At 49.1% G+C, this 22,212-nt stretch overlaps 1 protein-coding gene across 1 annotated transcript in view; it reads right to left on the minus strand.

Moving 5' to 3' along the window:
- LOC149445466 (uncharacterized) overlaps positions 1-22,212 on the minus strand; it is a 109,113-nt gene that overhangs the window by 9,932 nt on the left and 76,969 nt on the right. The gene's annotated exons all lie outside the window — the stretch shown is intronic.

Consider the following 22,212-nt stretch of genomic DNA (forward strand, 5'->3'; position numbering starts at 1 on the left):
ATTTGATATTTATATGTTAATTAATTTTGTGGTTTATGAGCACCAGTCACTTTATTATTGAGTATATTGAGTGACACCCTACTTGTATATCCCTCTATTGTAATTGGGGGGATTTCTTTTTGGCACATTTTGTGAGGTCATTAGACCTGTCATTTGCACACCATCACAAGTGTGGAATATTAGCACCAGTCACTGTGATTTATTATTGTGTTTATCTTTTTATGTAGATTTATGTATTTGATTTATTTTCTTATATTGCACTTTTTAATTATCTCAGTTTATTATTGATATATGTTTTTTTTTATATGTGTATTTATGATTATTGCATATGTATAGCGTTTCACCATTATTTTATATATATTGTACATCCTTTGGTATAAGGTAAGGGTGGTAGCAGCTTGAACGTGCATATTTCATTTATCTTATTTATCACCTGTGGATGGCAGGGGGATTTTCACCAAAAGTCATAGAAAGGATCGTATTTATCATTCCTTGTCTGCAGATCTGAAACTCATCAAAACCAGTTCAGAGAACAAACAAACCCAACAGAGAAAAGGGGATTTCTGCTTCGGCAGATCAAGAGGGTCCCCGGACCTCCAAGATGTAGCAAATACTGAACAGTCCAAACTAAATGTCTTCCCATGGGGGGAGTAATTCTTCAATGTCCAGCAACCCTCCTATTCCCCCCTCACATCCACATCCTATTATTGTGTGACCAATACCATCCAAATCATTCTTACTTTCATTTCCCAAAGTTATCGGTCTACAAGGAGACCTGTATAGATCACATGATGGCACCAATGAGGATGGAGGAGGACCGGAGTCACATGACTGAGAAGATACTAAACCTCACCCTGGAGATCATCTACCTGCTGACCGGAGAGGTGAGGAGGATTCTGGGAGGTCACATGACATCACTCTTATCTCTATTAATAAAACACAGACCTGACCGGAGAGGTGAGGAGGATTCTGGGAGGTCACATGACAACACTCTTATCTCTATTAATAATACACAGACCTGACCAGAGAGGTGAGGAGGATTCTGGGAGGTCACATGACATCACTCATCTCTATTAATAAAACACAGACCTGACCGGAGAGGTGAGGAGGATTCTGGGATTCTAACATGATATTCCTATTGGTTCCTCAATACAGAGATTTCCTCTTCTGAAGTCAGGTGATCATATGACCATCACAGTGCCTCCATGTGACTCCCTAAATCCTGAGAGACACAACATGCAGAAGATTCTAGAAGTCACCAAGAAGATGATGGAGCTGCTGACAGGAGAGGTGAGCGGTGCCGGGAATTCTGGGACATTCTCCAGTAACAGACAAGGGATGTGTCTGGATGGTGACTGTATCATTGTGTGTGTCAGGTTCCTATAAGGTGTCAGGGTGTCACTGTCTATTTCTCCATGGAGGAGTGGGAGTATTTAGAAGGACACAAGGATCTCTACAAGGACGTCATGATGGACAATCAGCCGCCCCTCACATCACCGGGTAAGAGGAGACTTTATTGTAAAGGAGAGAGCAGTACGGAGGATCCACCTAGATCCCCCATCATCTGATAAACACATAGAAACAATGGATTCAGTCAGTGTGTGTGTTTCCTACAGATGGATCCAGTCATGGGAACCCACCAGAGAGATGTCCCCGTCCTCTGTATTCCCGGGATTCCACACAGGAAGGTCACACCATCCCTCACCATCATCAGGTAGATGATGACAATTATTGGTAGTTGTGATTTATACACAGCATGTTTGTTACAATGAATGTTTTATTATATCTTTCAGAGTGGAATCCTCGGGGATGATAATATTGATGTTAAAGAAGAGTATAAAGAGGAGGATGAGGAGTATGGAGTGATGGAGGAGTTTTCAGAAGGACACAAGGATGTTATGGAGCCACCTAATACCAGGAACCCACCAGAGAGATGTCCCCGTCCTCTGTATTCCCGGGATTCCACACAGGAAGGTCACACCATCCCTCACTATTGCAAGGTTGGTGGGATGGAGAATCTAGAACATGGACTCATAGAGACAATGTGTGGATATTTTATGTGAGCTTATATTTTACAGATGATATTTTCTCTCCTTCTCTTGATTTAGAGTGGAGATCCAATCGATATAGAATTTGAGGTGAAAGCAGAAGAAGAAGAGGCGTATGTGAGGGATGATCAGCAGTCTATGGAGGAGGATGGAATAACGGGGACATTTATAGAGGAGGACACTCCTACAGAGATCAGCACAGGTGGGTCATGAACACTAAATCCATTCCTCCACCCATACTGCTCACTGATTGGTCCAGAGTAGGGCGGGGACTGGGTGATATCAGCCTGTAATCCCCTGGTCACTTTCCTGAGCTGTGTTCCCCGTCCTGTATTCCTGGATTTCTCTCGGATAATCTTCCTTCTCTGTGCTGCAGACACAATTTATGTATCTAGACTGGATTTATGGAGATTCTGGGGATCAGCTGGCAGCAAAATGTTCATTTTCACTTTAGACATTGCTCTACCTAGGCACCTGGGGTGTGTGCTTTAAGTCTTTTACTCCATGCCCGGGTCTAGTAAGATCTCTGACAGAACAATTCTCCCAGGGTTCCTTGCTCTGTGGTCTGCTGGCTGTGCCTGGTGGAGGGATATGTCTGTAGTGTCTCAGACCCAAGTCACTGAGTGCAGTCTCAGGAGATGGGAGGCAGCGGTGTGGGATCTCTGCAACTTGTCTACAGTAAACAATCTTCCCCTGATTGCTGAGTACCAATATTATGAGACCTGACCCTTACACTATATAATTTATATTGTACATTACATCCTCCTGACCCCTGCACTATATAATCTATGTTGTACATTACATACTCCTGACCCCTGCACTATATAATCTATGTTGTGCATTACATCCTCTTGACCCCTGCACTATATACTCTGTTGTGCATTACATACTCCTGACCCCTGCTCTATATAATCTGTTGTACATTACATTCTCCTGATGCCTGCACTATACATTCTATGTTGTGCATTACATACTCCTGACCCCTGCACTATATACTCTATGTTGTACAGTACATACTCCTGACCCCTGCACTATATAAATTGTTGTGCATTACATACTCCTGACTCCTGCACTATATACTCTGTTGTACATTACATACTCCTGACCTCTGCACTATATACTCTATGTTGTACATTACATCCTCCTGACCCCTGCACTATATACTCTATGTTGTACATTACATACTCCTGACCCCTGCACTATATACTCTATGTTGTACATTACATCCTCCTGACCCCTGCACTATATACTCTATGTTGTACATTACATACTCCTGACCCCTGCACTATATACTCTATGTTGTACATTACATACTCCTGACCCCTGCACTATATACTCTATGTTGTACATTACATACTCCTGACCCCTGCACTATATACTCTATGTTGTACATTACATACTCCTGACCCCTGCACTATATACTCTGTTGTACATTACATACTCCTGACCCCTGCACTATATACTCTATGTTGTACATTACATACTCCTGACCCCTGCACTATATACTCTATGTTGTACATTCCATATTCCTGACTTCCGCTCTCCCCCTCCCCCCACTGCTATTTATACACATAATATGGATTCTCTTTTGTTCCCCCCATTTCCTCCCAGCTGGACATTTTATATCGGATGATGTGATTGGAGCACAGACTTTTACATGGTCATAATAATGTGATAACATCCTCCAACTTTGGTCCCTTAAACAGAAAGTGATAATGAGGGAGGAGTCAATACCCCAATGATGGTGGTCTTCAGGATCAGTCCAGTCTTCATCTTGGTTGTTCTCCCCCCATCCTCACTCTCTGACCTCTGGTGGGGCTCAGCCCCGCTGTTCTTCATGACTAAATCATGGACTAAATAAGGAAGTGCAGTACTTATTGTGTTGGGAAGATGGCGATGAGTGATAGAGGGGGTGGGGACCCTCATCCTATAATCCCCTCATCACTGTCCCTCCTATAAAAGACAGTTCTGGTTGTTTCCTCACTCTCTGACTAAGGTCCATGAATAAAGAAATGACCTGGTAGGAGATCAGAGGAGCCATTTCCTAGTTCCCTTGAGGGTGGAATTGTAAGCTCCTCAGAGACCAAGCTGCCTGGTGTGGGCGGAGTCCTGGTTTGGGGGAACCAATCAGCTCCTGTCTAGTAATCCTCTTTGTCTTTGTATTTTAGTCCATGGCCGGGAGATGAGGAAAACCTCCGAGGATTGTCTCACTTTGTCTCCAGACTGGAAAGTAGAAGATGAGGACATCACACAGTATAGTCCAGGAGAAAACCCGGCTCCCTCCAATGTCCATCCGGCACCACCCAGTGTAGATGGACCATCGGATTCCTCGTATCCTGAGGAACCTCAGACTGTGCGGGACCGGGCCAGCCTTCCAACAGGGAAGAGCTTCTCCTGTACTGAGTGCGGCAAGAGGATCTGTTCTACATACCATGTTAATGTGCATAAAAGATCTCACACGGGAGAGAAACCGTATTTCTGTCCTGAGTGTGGGAAAAGTTTTTCACAGAAGTTCAATCTTTACACACATCAGCGATCTCACACAGGGGAGAAGCCATATTCCTGTCCTGAGTGCGGGAAAAGTTTTTCACACAAGTCCAGTCTTCACACACATCAGAGATCTCACACGGGGGAGAAGCCATATTCCTGTCCTGAGTGTGGGAAAAGTTTTTCACAGAAGTTCAATCTTTACACACATCAGAGATCTCATACGGGAGAGAAGCCATATTCCTGTCCTGAGTGTCAAAAATGTTTTTCAGATAAGTCCAGTCTTTACAGACATCAGAGATGTCACACGAGGGAAAAGCCATATTCCTGTCCTGATTGCAGCAAATGTTTTTCAGTGAAGTCCAATCTTTACACACACCAGAGATCTCACACGGGGGAGAAGCCATATTCCTGTCCTGAGTGCAGGAAATGTTTTTCAGAGAAGTCTAGTCTTCACAAACATCAGAGATATCACACAGGGGAGAAGCCGTATTCCTGTCATGAGTGCGGGAAATGTTTTTCACAGACATCCAATCTTTACAGACATCAGAGATCTCACATGGGGAGAAGCCACTTTCCTGTCCTTAGTGAGGGAAATGTTCCTCACTGAAGTCCTGTCTTCCTGTACATCAGGGGTCCCACACAACCCTGGAGGTATATTAGTGCCTTGAGTGCGGGAAATGTCTTCTAGATGAATGTTGCTGGACATCCCAGCTCTCATGTGGGGAAGAAGCACACCCTGATATACACCTCAGATATACTCCATGGCTGATCTTCATCATGGAAGGAACAGTTGATAAGGAGATGAGAGGTCCCCAAAGACATGGATGAAGTGCAGTAAATGTCGGGGTGCAGAGTGGTCAGTAGATCCTGGAAATGAAGGACACAACTTCAGCCCTTCTTGGGTGTCGGAGTTGCGTTTCCTGATAATGATATAGCGGGTTACAGAGCTAGAAGCCGGGAGAGCCCAGATCTCGTTATCGGGGAACTTTACACAGACAACAAGAACTTCTGAAGTTGATGACCTTCATTTCAAGGCTCTACAGAACAGTGGTGACCCCGAAGCGTCTCTCTGTCTTCAGTCCATCCTTCTCCCATCCCCCAACAGGAGGGAAGGAGAACTCCGCCCCAAACTAGGGGGAAACTTTCCTCTCATTATTTCCCTTGGCTTCTGTGTGGGTTTGGGTGGTTGGAGGAGTGCGGCACGAGAGGGAACACAGCTTGTTGTTCTATGTCTACATATGGGGTCTGGGTAGAGGGGATCCACCGGAAAATATTTCTACTCTTTGATTTTGTGCAAATCGTTTCTGTTTTCACTTTGAAGGGCGATATTATGTGTGGTTTGTAAAAGGGATTGGCCCAATAGATACCGCCCCACTTAGAGAATAGATGAACTAATATGACCAGCATTCATTCAGCCATGTCACATGTTGGGATCTTTTCTACAATACTTTGTTATAATAATGGAACACGTTGTGTATTGTATTGTACACCAATAATAATGACTCCGCCCCCACATTCCAGACAAGGGATCTTCCTGACCAATCGGATTCCTTCCTTTGTTATTTCCTGATTCTATGATTACAATCTTATTAGAAGTAAAACTATAATAAAGAATTTATTGAGTGAAAAGAATTGTGTGTGTCGGGGCCATGATGGGGATCTTTGGGGCCCAAACATTTCTCACAGGAGACACTTTACAAGCCTTTACAGGTCATCCAGTTTCTGGTTCATCATGAATAATGGCCCAGAGTGCAGGGGTCAGGAGACTGCTTCATACAGCCCTGCAAACAACGTGCAGTGGTCAGGAGTTACATCCCAGAGTACAGAGTGCAGTGGTCAGGAGTAAGTGATTTCCATCCCAGAGTACAGAGTGTAGTGGTCAGGAGTATGTGATTTACACCCCAGAGTACAGAATGTAGTGGTCAGGAGTATGTGATTTACACCCCAGAGTACAGAATGTAGTGGTCAGGAGTATGTGATTTCCATCCCAGAGTACAGAGTGTAGTGGTCAGGAGTATGTGATTTCCATCCCAGAGTGCAGAATGTAGTGGTCAGGAGTATGTGATTTACATCCCAGAGTGCAGAATGTAGTGGTCAGGAGTATGTGATTTACATCCCAGAGTACAGAGTGTAGTGGTCAGGAGTATGTGATTTCCATCCCAGAGTACAGAGTGCAGTGGTCAGGAGTATGTAATTTCCATCCCAGAATGCAGTGGTCAGGAGTATGTGATTTACATCCCAGAATACAGAGTGTAGTGGTCAGGAGTATGTGATTTCTATCCCAGAGTACAGAATGTAGTGGTCAGGAGTATGTGATTTCCATCCCAGAGTACAGAATGTAGTGGTCAGGAGTATGTGATTTACATCCCAGAGTACAGAGTGTAGTGGTCAGGAGTATGTGATTTACATCCCATAATACAGAATGTAGCGGTCAGGAGTATGTGATTTATATCCCAGAGTATAGAATGTAGTGGTCAGGAGTATGTGATTTATATCCCAGAGTATAGAATGTAGTGGTCAGGAGTATGTGATTTACATCCCAGAGTACATAGTGTAGTGGTCAGGAATATGTGATTTACATCCCAGAGTACAGAGTGTAGTGGTCAGGAATATGTGATTTCCATCCCAGAGTACAGAGTGTAGTGGTCAGGAGTATGTGATTTACATCCCAGAGTACAGAATGTAGTGGTCAGGAGTATGTGATTTACATCCCAGAGTACATAGTGTAGTGGTCAGGAGTATGTGATTTACATCCCAGAGTACAGAGTGTAGTGGTCAGGAGTATGTGATTTACATCTCAGAGTACAGAGTGTAGTGGTCAGGAGTATGTGTTTTCCATCCCAGAATATAGAATGTAGTGGTCAGGAGTATGTGGTTTCCATCCCAGAGTGTAGTGGTCAGGAGTATATGATATACAGTCCTCATACAGAGTGAAGTAGTCAGAAGTGGTATGTCATGTACAGCGCACAGTGGGTAAGATCATGTCTTATACAGCCCAGCATTTAGATGTGGCCATTGGTCAGGAACATGTCATACATGGCGCAGCAAAAAGAGTGCAGTGGTTAGGAACATGTCACATACAGTCCTGTGTACAGAGTGCAGTGGTCAGGAGCATATCATATACAGCTCTGTGTATAGAGTGCAGTGGTCAGGAGTATATCATATACAGCCCTGTGTATAGAGTGCAGTGGTCAGGAACATGTCATATACAGCCCTGTATATAGAGTGCAGTGGTCAGGATTATATCTTAGACCTGTGTATACAGTGCAGTGGTCAGGAACCTTTCATATACAGCCCTGTGTACAGAGTGCAGTGGTCAGGATTATATCTTAGACCTGTGTATACAGTGCAGTGGTCAGAAACCTTTCATATACAGCCCTGTGTACAGAGTGCAGTGGTCAGGATTATATCTTAGACCTGTGTACAGAGTGCAGTGGTCAGGATTATATCTTAGGCCTGTGTACAGAGGTCAGGAACATATCATATGCAGCCCTATGTATAGAGTGCAGTGGCCATGTTTATATCTTAGGCCTGTGTACAGAGTGCAGTGGTCAGGAATATGTCATATACAGTCCCGTGTATAGAGTGCAGTGGTCAGGATAATATCTTAGGCCTGTGTACAGAGTGCAGTGGTCATGAGCATATTACAGTTGTGTCCAAAATTATTCAACCCCCACTGAAATTGAGTGTTTTGGCCAGTTTGACATTGCTTTTGATCATTCAGTCATCTTGCTTACATTTACATTAAAGAGGCACTTGTAGGTCAGACAAATATAACATAACAGTTATAATGAAATAACCACAAATGTCTTTTCTGTGCTCACAGCATTATCAGTTTTATTCAACCCCCAAGTGACATTCAATCTTAGTACTTAGTACAGCATCCTTTTACAGTTATAACAGCTTTTAAACGTGAAGCATAGCTTGACACAAGTGTCTTGCAGCGATCTACGGGTATCTTCGCCCATTCTTCATGGGCAAAGGCCTCCAGTTCAGTCACATTCTTAGGCTTGCGCACTGCAACTGCTTTCTTTAAGTCCCACCAGAGGTTCTCAATCGGATTTAAGTCTGGTGACTGCGATGGCCACTCCAAAATGTTCCAGCCTTTCCTCTGCAACCATGCTCTAGTGGACTTGGAGGTATGCTTGGGATCATTGTCCTGTTGAAAGGTCCAACGTCTCCCAAGCCTCAGGTGTGTGACGGACTGCATCACGTTTCCATCCAATATCTCCTGGTACTGAAGAGAATTCATGGTACCTTGCACACGCTGAAGCTTCCCTGTACCTGCAGAAGCAAAACAGCCCCAAAGCATGATTGACCCTCCACCATGCTTCACAGTAGGCAAGGTGTTCTTTTCATCATAGGCCTTGTTCTTCCTCCTCCAAACATAGCGTTGATCCATGGGCCCAAACAGTTCTAATTTTGTTTCATCAGTCCACAGAACACTATCCCACAACTTTTGTGGTTTGTCCACATGGCTTTTGGCATACTGCAGTCGACTCTTCTTATTCTTTGGAGACAGCAAGGGGGTACGCCTGGGAGTTCTGGCACGGAGGCCTTCATTACGCAGTGTGCGTCTTATTGTCTGGGCTGAAACTTCTGTACCCACATCTGACAAATCTTTTCTCAGTTCCTCAGCAGTCACACGGGGACTTCTCTCCACTCTACGCTTCAGGTAGCGCACAGCAGTCGAAGTCAGCATCTTCTTTCTGCCACGACCAGGTAGCGTTTCAACAGTGCCCTTTGCCTTGAATTTGCGAATGATGCTTCCTAAGGTGTCTCTTGGTATGTTTAACATCTTTGCAATCTTCTTATAGCCATTGCCCTTCCTGTGAAGAGAAATCACCTCTTCTCTTGTCTTCCTGGACCATTCTCTTGCCTTCACCATGTTTGTAACCACACCAGTAAATGTCTAGAAGGAGCTGAGTATCACAGTCATTTTAAAGCTGCCTAATTGGTGCTTATTATGCTTGATTGCTGCTCGGTGACATCCACAGGTGTTTTCAATACCTGATGGAAAGCACCTGTATGAACCTCTGTTCTTCAGAGTGGTAGTCTTTAAGGGGTTGAATAATTGTGGCAATGAAGAAACCACATAAGAACCATTTACTACTGTATTACATAAACAATTGATGTCATTTTAGTTGCATTTGGGTAGTTACAACGTCCTTGTAGGATTTGATTCTGAATACAATTCCAAATGTACACTATAGTCCCTAAACCCCTTTACAGCATTGGGGGTTGAATAATTTTGGACACAACTGTATATACAGCCCTGTGTACAGAGTGCAGTGGTCATGAGCATATTATATACAGCCCTGTGTACAGAGTGCAGTGGTTAGGAGTATATCATATACAGCTTTGTGTACAGAGTGCAGTGGTCAGGGTTATATCTTAGGCCTGTGTACAGAGCGCAGTGGTCAGGAGTATGTCATATACAACCCTGTGTATAGAGTGCAGTGGTCAGGGTTATATTTTAGGCCTGTGTACAGAGTGCAGTGGTCAGGTTTATATCTTAGGCATGTGTACAGAGTGCAGTGGTAAGAATTACATCTTAGGCCTGTGTACAGAGTGCAGTAGTCAGGAGTATATCTTAGGCCTGTGTATAAAGCGCAGTGGTCAGGAGTATATCTTAGGCCTGTGTACAGAGCGCAGTGGTTATAATTACATCTTAGGCCTGTGTACAGAGCGCAGTGGTCAGGAGTATATCTTAGGCCTGTGTACAGAGTGCAGTGGTCAGGATTATATCTTAGGCCTGTGTACAAAGCGCAGTGGTCAGGAGTATATCTTAGGCCTGTGTATAGAGCGCAGTGGTCAGGAGTATATCTTAGGCCTGTGTACAGAGTGCAGTGGTCAGGAGTATATCTTAGGCCTGTGTACAGAGTGCAGTGGTCAGGATTATATCTTAGGCCTGTGTACAAAGCGCAGTGGTCAGGAGTATATCTTAGGCCTGTGTACAGAGCGCAGTGGTCAGGAGTATATCTTAGGCCTGTGTACAGAGTGCAGTGGTCAGGATTATATCTTAGGCCTGTGTACAGAGTGCAGTGGTCAGGAGTATATCTTAGGCCTGTGTACAGAGTGCAGTGGTCAGGATTATATCTTAGGCCTGTGTACAGAGTGCAGTGGTCAGGAGTATATCTTAGGCCTGTGTATAGAGCGCAGTGGTAAGGAGTATATCTTAGGCCCGTGTACAGAGCGCACTGGTCAGGATTATATCTTAGGCCTGTGTACAGAGTGCAGTGGTCAGGATTATATCTTAGGCCTGTGTACAGAGTGCAGTGGTCAGGATTATATCTTAGGCCTGTGTACAGAGCGCAGTGGTCAGGAGTATATCTTAGGCCTGTGTAACAGAGTGCAGTGGTCAGGAGTATATCTTAGGCCTGTGTACAGAGCGCAGTGGTCAGGAGTATGTCATATACAGCCCAGCATGCATAGTACAATGGTCAGGATGTTGTGGTATACAGCCCGGTATACAGAGTACACTGGTGAGGAATATAAACCCTTGTAAGGAATGCAGGTATCCAGTGACAGCAGGGATGACCAGATCGGTGGGCTATGCCTAAGAAATGTGGAATAAGACGGAGTAGGAGGAGTGTGATTACAGGGGGTGTAAAGTCAGGAGGTTTGTTACCTCCATGCATTCTATATATGAAGGTAAATACCCTTCTCTGTGCAGCAGCCCCCCCAATACTCACCTGAGCCCCATCCTGATCCAGCAATGTGCTCAAGATCCTCTGCAGTCTGGGGACTCTCCCTCTTTGGCTGAGGCAGGAGCAGGGGCCGTTGGCTCTTGCTGCTGTCAATCATGGCCAGTGAGCCAATGAGGGAGAGGGGACTCTGTGGGCACACAGAGCAGCGGCTTGCTCCTGAGCCTGCTTGGATGCCCCCATAACAAACTGCTTGCTGTGGGGGCACTCAGCAGGAGGGAGAGGCCAGGAGCACCTGTGGGGGACCCGAGAAGAGGAGGATCCAGGCTGCTCTGTGCAAACCCATCACACACAGCAGTAAGTATGACATGTTTGTTTTAAAAGAAAAAAAAGTTGCCTTTACAATCACTTTAAGTCTCATTTACTAATGGACACGACACCCTCCGACACCCACAGATCATAAACAAAGCAAAAGTGACAAATAAATGTGACAGCAAATAACCGACCCAACAACCTGACTATAATACACTGTGTACAATGGAGGGAAGCTGACATACACCGGGCAGACCCGGGACTGGGAATCGGGAGCAGAGATGGGGGAACAGGATGCAGGAAACCAGAATCAGGGGAAAGTATACAAGATACAGGACGCAGGATCCAGCAGGGAAGCGGCTCACAGGCAGAACACTGAGGCACTGATGAAAACTACGGGGGGATTATATACCTTCCCAGCAGCCAGCATCAGGTGGAGCCTCATTACTGACACCTTCTGTCTGCTGGGAGACACAGCAATGTCTCCTCTCCACTTCCTCCCGACTTACCTCACCCAGAGCTTCCTGTCTGTACCTGACATCACTTCCTGTCTATACCTGACATCACTTCCTGTCTGTACCTGACATCACTTCTTGTCTGTACCTGACATGACTTCCAGTCTATACCTGACATCACTTCCTGTATGTACCTGATATGACTTCCCATCTGTACCTGACATCACGTCTTGTATGTACCTGACATCACTTCCTGTCTATACCTGGCATCACTTCCTGTCTGTACCTGACATCACTTCCTGTATGTACCTGACATCACTTCCTGTCTGTATCTAACATCACTTTCTCTCTGGGTAGAAGGGCACTCACCACCTGGTGGAGCTCAGAGGAACTGCAGCTCCAAGAAATGTCTCATAGTTTGAACCTTCTTGTTGTTTCTAAGTGTTCTGGAATGTTCATGTCCATGTCTGGCAGGTTCCAGGACTCTTCAGAGTGGCAGTGAGGTGATGACTCCGGAACTCTCTCTGGGTTCCATCACCAGGCACTGCAATTATACCCGACTGCTGGGAGCCGGCATCTCCTTTCCTACAGTGAAAGTATAATTGTGACATCAGCAGAGAGATAGTGGGAGGGTGGGATCAGGTAAGTACCACCACTGACCACTTATGCTGGGCTGGGGGTACACTTTGTTCTCACTGACACCAATAATAGAGCTTATATTATCTCACTGACACCAACAATGAAGCTTATTTTATCTCACTGACACCAACAATGGAGCTTATTTTATCTCACTGACACCAACAATGGGGCTCATTTTATCTCACTGACACCAACAATGGGGCTTATTTTATCTCACTGACACCAACAATGGGGCTTATTTGTTCTCACTGACACCAACAATGGGGCTTATTTTATCTCACTGATACCAACAATGGGGCTTATTTTATCTCACTGACATCAACAATGGGGCTTATTTTATCTCACTGACACCAACAATGGGGCTTATTTTATCTCACTGACACCAATGATGGATGTCAAGGAAATCATGCCCACGGTGACTGGGTAACTGGAGATCCATGATTGGTGGAGAAGGAATGAGGGTGGAGCTTTCTCTGAATTCTCATCTGGTGACAATTGATGGACTTATCTGAATTCTGTGTGAAATATATCTGGTTGTTAATGATTGGCTGGAAATCAGGCGGTCACACCCCTAACCGATGACTCCTCATCTGTCGGCAGGTTTCCCCACTGACAGCTGAATGTCCATAAAAGAATTGTCAGCAATTACAAATTGTGGAAAACCCCTCAGAATGTCTCTGAGAAGAAATGATATTTTATCTTCTCTCCAACTCAGACTATATTTGTCTTAGACGTAAGAGGCCCAAAATCCCGAGTCCCTGTCAGGTCTGAGCTCCAGCCGGATACAATCACCTTCTCCACTCACATAGTTTGCTTTTGTAAATGAAGTGAGTACAGAATTGAGGAAAGCGAGGACACCCGGCAACAATGGGATTCTGTCCTATCTCCTGCACCCGGAGCAAATGAACAACATGTACCAGCCTTCCCAGCCCCATCAATGTACACTGTGGAGGCATCTTGTATGTAGACTCTGGATTCAACAAACCAGCAGCCTGGCCATTCAGGAACATACCATTGTTCAGTTCTGGGGGGGAACAAACATCTCTCATGGAAAGGAGCTCTGGGGAGTCAACAGACCAATCTTTCATCTATACATATGTTTCCATCTCTCCACATCACTCCATTCTTTTTCTGGACAAAACCATTATAAATATCAGCGACAGATTTACAAATCTAGGATTTTACAATGAGAACACAATGTCACAAGGGATCTATAAAAGATTTTATCCGGACACAAGATCCCATTGTAAGAAAGTAATTCTGAATATGAACAGCGACTGTTATGTGGGATCCCATTATATTCAGGGCGGGGAAATGTATCTTTTATATTTTACTGAAACCTTAGATAATAAATTACATTTATGTCCCAGAAATTAACTTTACTGTATTTTTAACTGAAATTGTACCTTTCATAAATCATTGCACTAATATTGTGTAAAATAATAAAAATCATAAAACATCAGAACTAGAGATGAGCAAAGAAATGAAAAATTCGATTCGACTGATTCGGCGAATTCGTGGACAATATTCGATTCGAGACGAATAAATTCGCTGTGAATTTAACTTAAAAAAGGGTGTTTCTAGGCTTCAGAGAGACTTAATATTAGTGCAGAACACTGTACCTTTAATTTAAATGCCCTTGGAGTCTGCTGGGGAAGAGAAATAATACTGTCACTCAGTATGACATGCAGATGAGTGCTGTCGATCTTAGAATCACCGCACACTTCACTCATTTGGCCAGTCACGGGGCCAAAACCAGTGTTTGGAGCCACAGTGTGGCGGTGGAGGCAGCAGCAATGGGAGGCCATACAGCAAAAATGACAAAATGGAAACCAGCAGGAGTGTGAGGAGACCTCAAAGTGGCACATGGCAGAGTGGGAGCAATGGAAGGCGGTACAGGGACCCAGGTCACACTGTGGGCTCAGCAGCAGCGTGACCAGGCGGTACGGGGGCCCATGGCCGATTTGGGGCCTGGTGGCACCTATGGAAGGCCGCTAATCTGCCAGCAACCTATGACAAAATGGACAACCGCAGGAGTGTGAGGAGATTTCAAAGTGGCACATGGCAGAGTGGAAGCAATGGGAGGCCGTACAGGGACCAGGTCACACTGTGGGCTCAGCAGCAGCGTGACCAGGCGGTACGGGGGCCCATGGCCGATATGGGGCCTGGCGGCACCTATGGGAGGCCTGTAATCTGCCAGCAACCTATGACAAAATGGACAACCGCAGGAGTGTGAGGAGATTTCAAAGTGGCACATGGCAGAGTGGAAGCAATGGGAGGCCGTACAGGGACCCAGGTCACACTGTTTTTGGGCCTGGCGGCACCTATGGAAGGCCTGTAATCTGCCAGCAACCTATGTCAAAATGGAAAAGCACAGGAGTGTGAGGAGACCTCAAAGTGGCACATGGCAGAGTGGAAGCAATGGGAGGCCGTACAGGGACCCAGGTCACACTGTGGGCCCAGCAGCAGCGTGACCAGGCGGTACGGGGGCCCATGGCCGATTTGGGGCCTGGCGGCACCTATGGGAGGCCCGTAATCTGCCAGCACCCTATGACAAAATGGAACCCTGGGCTGGGGCAGGCAGAACCGCCGTATCTTTATCACGTTTTTCCCAGGCCACCGAATGGCGACGCTGCATATGCTGACGCAACGCTGTAGTCCCAACATGGGCCCCCTGGCCACGCTTGACTTTCTGGCCACATAGTCGACATTAGGCTACGTTTACTTCCTCGGGCGGCTTGACGAAAACTTGCCACACCGCCGAGTAGGAAACTTTGCACCCGCTACTCCTCACTGGCTGACTGCTACTTCCTCCGTGCACACCGGCACCACTACTGGCTGTGGTGGTAGGCTGCAGTGGAGCTGCTGCTCTACTCCGTGGCCGTTTGCCTCCACTGACACAGCTGCGACCCTGCTGCCTCCTGGCAGCAGCAATGGGAGGCCGTACAGGGACCCAGGTCACACTGTGGGACCAGCAGCAGCGTGACCAGGCGGTACGGGGGCCCATGGCCGATTTGGGGCCTGGTGTCACCTATGGAAGGCCTGTAATCTGCCAGCAACCTATGACAAAATGGACAACCGCAGGAGTGTGAGGAGATTTCAAAGTGGCACATGGCAGAGTGGAAGCAATGGGAGGCCGTACAGGGACCCAGGTCACACTGTGGGACCAGCAGCAGCGTGACCAGGCGGTACGGGGGCCCATGGCCGATATGGGGCCTGGCGGCACCTATGGAAGGCCGCTAATCTGCCAGCAACCTATGACAAAATGGAAAACCGCAGGAGTGTGAGGAGACCTCAAAGTGGCACATGGCAGAGTGGGAGCAATGGGAGGCCGTACAGGGACCCAGGTCACACTGTGGGACCAGCAGCAGCGTGACCAGGCGGTACGGGGGCCCATGGCCGATATGGGGCCTGGCGGCACCTATGGAAGGCCGCTAATCTGCCAGCAACCTATGACAAAATGGAAAACCGCAGGAGTGTGAGGAGACCTCAAAGTGGCACATGGCAGAGTGGGAGCAATGGGAGGCCGTACAGGGACCCAGGTCACACTGTGGGACCAGCAGCGTGACCAGGCGGTACGGGGGCCCATGGCCGATATGGGGCCTGGCGGCACCAATGGAAGGCCTGTAATCTGCCAGCAACCTATGACAAAATGGACAACCGCAGGAGTGTGAGGAGATTTCAAAGTGGCACATGGCAGAGTGGAAGCAATGGGAGGCCGTACAGGGACCCAGGTCACACTGTGGGACCAGCAGCAGCGTGACCAGGCGGTACGGGGGCCTATGGCCGATTTTGGGCCTGGCGGCACCTATGGAAGGCCTGTAATCTGCCAGCAACCTATGTCAAAATGGAAAAGCACAGGAGTGTGAGGAGACCTCAAAGTGGCACATGGCAGAGTGGAAGCAATGGGAGGCCGTACAGGGACCCAGGTCACACTGTGGGCCCAGCAGCAGCGTGACCAGGCGGTACGGGGGCCCATGGCCGATTTGGGGCCTGGCGGCACTTATGGGAGGCCCGTAATCTGCCAGCACCCTATGACAAAATGGAACCCTGGGCTGGGGCAGGCAGAACCGCCGTATCTTTATCATGTTTTTCCCAGGCCACCGAATGGCGACGCTGCATATGCTGACGCAACGCTGTAGTCCCAACATGGGCCCCCTGGCCACGCTTGACTTTCTGGCCACATAGTCGACATTAGGCTACGTTTACTTCCTCGGGCGGCTTGACGAAAACTTGCCACACCGCCGAGTAGGAAACTTTGCACCCGCTACTCCTCACTGGCTGACTGCTACTTCCTCCGTGCACACCGGCACCACTACTGGCTGTGGTGGTAGGCTGCAGTGGAGCTGCTGCTCTACTCCGTGGCCGTTTGCCTCCACTGACACAGCTGCGACCCTGCTGCCTCCTGGCAGCAGCAATGGGAGGCCGTACAGGGACCCAGGTCACACTGTGGGACCAGCAGCAGCGTGACCAGGCGGTACGGGGGCCCATGGCCGATATGGGGCCTGGCGGCACCTATGGAAGGCCGCTAATCTGCCAGCAACCTATGACAAAATGGAAAACCGCAGGAGTGTGAGGAGACCTCAAAGTGGCACATGGCAGAGTGGGAGCAATGGGAGGCCGTACAGGGACCCAGGTCACACTGTGGGCCCAGCAGCAGCGTGACCAGGCGGTACGGGGGCCCATGGCCGATATGGGGCCTGGCGGCACCAATGGAAGGCCTGTAATCTGCCAGCAACCTATGACAAAATGGAAAACCGCAGGAGTGTGAGGAGACCTCAAAGTGGCACATGGCAGAGTGGGAGCAATGGGAGGCCGTACAGGGACCCAGGTCACACTGTGGGACCAGCAGCAGCGTGACCAGGCGGTACGGGGGCCCATGGCCGATATGGGGCCTGGCGGCACCTATGGAAGTCCGCTAATCTGCCTGCAACCTATGACAAAATGGAAAACCGCAGGAGTGTGAGGAGACCTCAAAGTGGCACATGGCAGAGTGGGAGCAATGGGAGGCCGTACAGGGACCCAGGTCACACTGTGGGACCAGCAGCAGCGTGACCAGGCGGTACGGGGGCCCATGGCCGATATGGGGCCTGGCGGCTCCAATGGAAGGCCTGTAATCTGCCAGCAACCTATGACAAAATGGACAACCGCAGGAGTGTGAGGAGATTTCAAAGTGGCACATGGCAGAGTGGAAGCAATGGGAGGCCGTACAGGGACCCAGGTCACACTGTGGGACCAGCAGCAGCGTGACCAGGCGGTACGGGGGCCCATGGCCGATATGGGGCCTGGCGGCACCTATGGGAGACCTTTAATCTGCCAGCAACCTATGACAAAATGGAAAACCGCAGGAGTGTGAGGAGACCTCAAAGTGGCACATGGTAGAGTGGGAGCAATGGGAGGCCGTACAGGGACCCAGGTCACACTGTGGGCTCAGCAGCAGCGTGACCAGGCGGTACGGGGGCCCATGGCCGATTTGGGGCCTGGCGGCACCTATGGGAGGCCTGTAATCTGCCAGCACCCTATGACAAAATGGAACCCTGGGCTGGGGCAGGCAGAACCGCCGTATCTTTATCACGGTTTTCCCAGGCCACCGAATGGCGACGCTGCATATGCTGACGCAACGCTGTAGTCCCAACATGGGCCCCCTGGCCACGCTTGACTTTCTGGCCACATAGTCGACATACGGCTACGTTTACTTCCTCGGGCGGCTTGACGAAAACTTGCCACACCGCAGAGTAGGAAACTTTGCCCCCGCTACTCCTCACTGGCTGACTGCTACTTCCTCCGTGCACACCGGCACCACTACTGGCCGTGGTGGTAGGCTGCAGTGGAGCTGGTGCTCTACTCCGTGGCCGTTTGCCTCCACTGACACTGCTGCGACCCTGCTGCCTCCTGGCAGCAGCAATGGGAGGCCGTACAGGGACCTATGAGACACTCTGGACCTGGCAGCAGCATGAAGAGGCAGTACAGGGGCCCATGGCAGATTACGGGCCTGGCAGCAGCAATGGGAGGCCCGTAATCTGCCAGCACCCTATGTCAAAAAATTCAACACACCAGCAGTGTGAAGAGACCTGAAAGTGGCACATGGCAGAGTGTGGCGATGGAGACAGCAGCAATGGGAGGCCGTACAGGGACCCATGAGAGACTCTGGACTTGGCAGCAGCATGAGGAGGCGGTATATAGGGGCCCATGGCAGATTAGGGGCCTGGCAGCAGCTATGGGAGGCCCGTAATCTGCCAGCACCCTATGTCAAAAAATTCAACACAACAGCAGTGTGTGAGGAGACCTGAAAGTGGCACATGGCAGAGTGTGGCGATGGAGACAGCAGCAATGGGAGGCCGTACAGGGACCCATGAGAGACTCTGGACTTGGCAGCAGCATGAGGAGGCGGTATATAGGGGCCCATGGCAGATTAGGGGCCTGGCAGCAGCTATGGGAGGCCCGTAATCTGCCAGCACCCTATGTCAAAAAATTCAACACAACAGCAGTGTGTGAGGAGACCTGAAAGTGGCACATGGCAGAGTGTGGCGATGGAGACAGCAGCAATGGGAGGCCGTACAGGGACCCATGAGAGACTCTGGACTTGGCAGCAGCATGAGGAGGCGGTATATAGGGGCCCATGGCAGATTAGGGGCCTGGCAGCAGCTATGGGAGGCCCGTAATCTGCCAGCACCCTATGTCAAAAAATTCAACACAACAGCAGTGTGTGAGGAGACCTGAAAGTGGCACATGGCAGAGTGTGGCGATGGAGACAGCAGCAATGGGAGGCCGTACAGGGACCCATGAGAGACTCTGGACTTGGCAGCAGCATGAGGAGGCGGTATATAGGGGCCCATGGCAGATTAGGGGCCTGGCAGCAGCTATGGGAGGCCCGTAATCTGCCAGCACCCTATGTCAAAAAATTCAACACAACAGCAGTGTGTTAGGAGACCTGAAAGTGGCACATGGCAGAGTGTGGCGATGGAGACAGCAGCAATGGGAGGCCGTACAGGGACCCATGAGAGACTCTGGACTTGGCAGCAGCATGAGGAGGCGGTATATAGGGGCCCATGGCAGATTAGGGGCCTGGCAGCAGCTATGGGAGGCCCGTAATCTGCCAGCACCCTATGTCAAAAAATTCAACACAACAGCAGTGTGAAGAGACCTGAATGTGGCACATGGCAGAGTGTGGCGATGGAGACAGCAGCAATGGGAGGCCCGTAATCTGCCAGCACCCTATGACAAAAAATGGAACACACCAGCAGTGTGTGAGGAGACCTGAAAGTGGCACATGTTTGGGGCATGATTCATGGCGGATTTAGTCAGTTGTGTCAGGAACTGGTGGTTTAAAATCTAGACTAATCCACGCCTGATTCATTTTCACAAACGTGAGTCTCTCCACACTTTGGGTGGACAGTCGTGTCCTCCGCGGAGTTACAATACCTCCTGCCGCACTAAACACGCGCTCCGATGCCACGCTACTGGCCGGGCATGACAGCCTTTCAAGGGCAAATTCAGCTAGTTGGGGCCAAAGGTCAAGTTTCGTTGCCCAGTAGTCAAGGGGATTGTCTACCTCGGTTGGCAGGGTGCTGTCCAAGTAGGCCCAAGCCTGTTGTTTGAGCTCCTGCTCCAGGTCCACCTGATGCTGCTTCTGCTGCTGCGGCTGGTTAGTAGTTTCCTCACTGCGCTGGTGAAGAAAGCTACTCATCATCGACTGCAGACTGAGGCAGCCGCTGCTGGTGGAGCTGCCACTGCTCCTACCACCCCACCCCTCCCCTGCTGCCATGGCAGCGGAACGCGAGCGCACAGGGCCCACAGTGTCTGAGGATGGACGTTGGCGCACAAAGGCAGAGACCAACTGACTACATAGGTGGTTTTTATAGTACGTAATTTTGGCCTCCCTCTCAGCAGGTGTGAAAAAGGCCACCATTTTGAAACGATAGCGAGGGTCCAACAAGGTGGACAGCCAAAAGTCATCCCTCTGTCTGATGGTTATTATTCGGCTGTCGCTACGCAAGCAACCGAGCATGCTATGGGCCATTTGTGCCAAGGAATGCGAGGCACTCCCTGCCTCCATCTCCACAGCATACTGCCACGGTGCGTCTGGGTCCTCTGTCTCCTCCTCCTCCTCCTCTACCAGATGCTCCTGCTCCTCCACTCCTGTCCGCTGAGTGGAAAAACCACCCATTTCACTCAATAATTCCTGAGCACAAATGTCCTTCTCTACCTCCTCCTCTTCTTCCTGTCCTGGCCCCACAGGGGTCATGTGGCGTTGAGATCTGTGCGCCACGTCTACCGCACCCTGACCAGCCATTGTTAACAGCATTTGTTCCAGGACGTGCAACAGAGGAATGACGTCGTTCATCCCATAGTCCTGCCGACTCACGAATAGCGTGGCCTCCTCAAAGGGCCTGAGCAAGCGGCAGGTGTCACGCATGAGCTGCCAATGGCTGACATCTAAGTTACACAGGGGAGTACCTTTATCTGCTTGTAACATCAGGAAATCGGTGATGGCCTTTCGCTGCTCGTAAAGGCGGTCTAACATGTGTAGGGTTGAATTCCACCTTGTTGCAACGTCGCAGATCAGGCGATGCTGTGGAATTCCGTTCTGCCGCTGCAGCTCAATGAGGGTGTTCTTTGCGGTGTAGGAATGGCTGAAATGCATGCAAAGTTTACGTGACATTTTAAGGATGTCTTGCAGTGGGATAGTGGATTTTAGGAACCGCTTGACAACCAGATTGAACACGTGAGCCATGCATGGCGCATGGCACAACCTTCCTTGACGCAGAGCAGACACCATGTTCTTTCCGTTGTCGGTCAACATGGTTCCGATTTTCAGTTTGCGCAGAGACAGCCATCTGTCGATTTCTCTGTTCATTACACTCAGAAGTTCCTCCCCTGTGTGACTACGTTCGCCAAGGCATACCAGGTGCAGCACAGCGTGACACCGTTGCGCCCTGCACATGTGATATGCCGGTCGGGTAATGGGACTTGGCACGGGGGTGGCGGCTGAGGACACGGCGGAAAAAGAGGTGGTAGAGGCGGACATGTTTGCTGGACCAAGGACGTGCAAAGGTGGAGGCAAAAGCGTCGTGACCTGTCCAAGTTGCTGGTGCGGCTGTGCCGGCACCACGTTCACCCAGTGGGCCGTAAATTACATATACTGTCCCTGACCGTAGTTACAGCTCCACACGTCGGCGCTGCCGTGCACTTTGGCAGAGACCGACATGCTCAAAGACTGGCCCACCATCTCTTCTACATGTGAATGCAGGGCTGGCACTGCCTTTATGGCGAAGAAATGACGGCTTGGCACTCTCCACCGCGGCGCGGCACAAGCCATCATTTCTCGGAAAGGTGCTGAGTCCACCAGTTGGAAAGGGAGGGACTGCAGCACCAGCAACTTGGACAGGAGGACGTTCAGCTTTTGCACCGTCGGGTGCGTGCTCGCAAACTGTTGTCTCTTGGAAACGGATTCCAAGAAAGACTGCTGACGGAATCCGAGAAGAGGAGTAGCAGGAGAAGGAGCATCTGAACGAGCGGAAGATGCCAACGAGCGACAACTCCCCTCAGCAGAGGTGTTGGAGCCTTGACTGGCTGATAGAGGGTGATTGACGACGTCGGGTGACGGAGCAAGTAACGGAG

Source organism: Staurois parvus, unplaced genomic scaffold, assembly GCF_062004578.1.
Source record: "Staurois parvus isolate SC_StPar_1 unplaced genomic scaffold, SC_StPar_1.0 ptg000720l, whole genome shotgun sequence".
NCBI lineage: Eukaryota > Metazoa > Chordata > Amphibia > Anura > Ranidae > Staurois > Staurois parvus.